Source organism: Euleptes europaea, chromosome 1, assembly GCF_029931775.1.
Source record: "Euleptes europaea isolate rEulEur1 chromosome 1, rEulEur1.hap1, whole genome shotgun sequence".
NCBI lineage: Eukaryota > Metazoa > Chordata > Lepidosauria > Squamata > Sphaerodactylidae > Euleptes > Euleptes europaea.
Window position 1 is genome coordinate 16,328,653 of NC_079312.1, and position 1,965 is coordinate 16,330,617.

Consider the following 1,965-nt stretch of genomic DNA (forward strand, 5'->3'; position numbering starts at 1 on the left):
CTGTTCAAGTCTTATTATGTCCTTTGGCAAAATATGGGTTTCCTGTAGACAGAAAAGATTGGCTTTAGTTTTTTGTAAATAATAAAATATCTTCCTCCTCTTGTAGTGTTTGTTCAGAATAAGATCTTGGTGGCCTCTTAAGAAAAGTTGAACCAAACAATCTCCTGGGACATTATTTCTGGTTGCAAAGGCTGAGTTGATCCTGTAGGTTGTTACAATCATTCCTTCAATGAGTTCTTCTTCCTCCTGCAAAAAATCTGCCAGATGTACTTTTAAGAAACTTTTTAGGTCTCCTCCTTCAGCTTTCTCTTTCAGACCGTGAATGCAGTTCTCTTTAACTTTAAGCTCCAACATTGCAATATGAGCCTCTCTTTTTTCCTCTTTCTTGGAATACTTCTACCGAAACCTCCAAAGTGTCCACTTTTTTTTGTTTCCTTGTTGTCTTGTGAGCATTTCTGAAGCTTAGTCTCCACCTTGTCTTGTCTTACAGTCAGACAGGTAATTGAATCGCTTAAGGCAGAGATGGCCACTGTATTATGGCACAGTTTCCCTTTTATAGCTGTCACCTCTTGAAGTGTTTTTGCCATCATCTCATGAAGAGAACAGAGTGTCCTCCATTTTTGGCTTTGGTCCCATTTTGGCTGTAACAGAAGTAACCGTTAAGGAGGGTGAAGTCACTGGTGTTAAGTTTATGTTTGGGACTGAAGTTCTCCTTGTTTGTTGAGAAGACTGCTGTATTTTCAATTGTTTGGAGTCCTTAAGATACTCTTTAGAGTGCTTTTCTTTCTTATCTTTATCTCCCATTAGTCCTGGGTTGGCTGCAATTTGTAATCCACAAAAGGGGGGGTGGCTTTCACTGTTCAATACATCAACTTGGAAATCTGTGTTAAAACCTGGAACTTGATTTATATTCCAGACCTTAGAGAGTGATTCTTGATCATCACTTTATTCAAAATTTATTACATGCCAACTATTTCCCACCTCACAGAACCTTTTATGAGTGATTTCAGTAGTTGGCACAGCTGGATTTTAAACTGTGCAATGGCTGGCAAAAAGCCATGTTTCAGTTCAGATCCCGTTAGTAGAGTTATAGCAAGTCAAAAGGATGCTTTTCCCCCCAATAAATGACTGTTAGACACCTCAGTTGTGAAATTTAGTAAGATTCACTATATTGAAGTTACTTGCTGTGATTAAATCAGAGAATCCCGCTGCTTGTCCCGGCTGCCGGTAGAAGAAAATGGCGCCTGCTTCTCAGCTGCTCTCCATCCGAGCGGTCTCCACCAATTTCTCAGCAGGGACCGCTACTAGGACGGAGCGCTCCCCTGCGTCTGAATCAGCATCCCCTCTTTTCCAAAGGGGTGCCGCTTGCGTGGAGGGGGGCAGGTTTTTTTGCCCCCCAGCAACCCTTAGCCGGAGCGCAATTCGATGCGCATCCGCGGCGGTTCCTCTCTGACCCGGAAGTTCAAGGCAGCAGTTTTCAAGGTTACATAACTTTATCATAAGACAACATCTTTGCAACTAGTGATATAACTGAACCACAACTGTGATGAATGTATCAACCTTTATAGGGAAACGGTCTTACGCGCCCTTCAGAAAGGCCATGATGAACAGAGAGGCAAATCCTATCAGGTGATGCACAGTAAAGCAAAAGAAAATAGAAAGTCTAGAATATTAACTTAGACTTTCAGGGGCCTCTTTCTTCCTCTTGTTGTTCTTCGGTTCTTCCTCTTGTGCTTGAAAGGAATGGAGGCTGGAGGAGACCCAGGGGCGGGGGAGGGGGGGAGTCTATGCACAGTTCTCCCTGAGAAAAAGCCTTTTATTCCTTATAAAGTGAAATGTGTTACTTTGTCTTTCAGAAATGAGATACAATTTAAAAAGGGGAATGTCTCCCTTTTACTCCAGTCAGTTTTGGTGACTGGGAGCCCGGAGAGGCCTCATTGATGCTCCTGGTGTGGAGAAACGGTC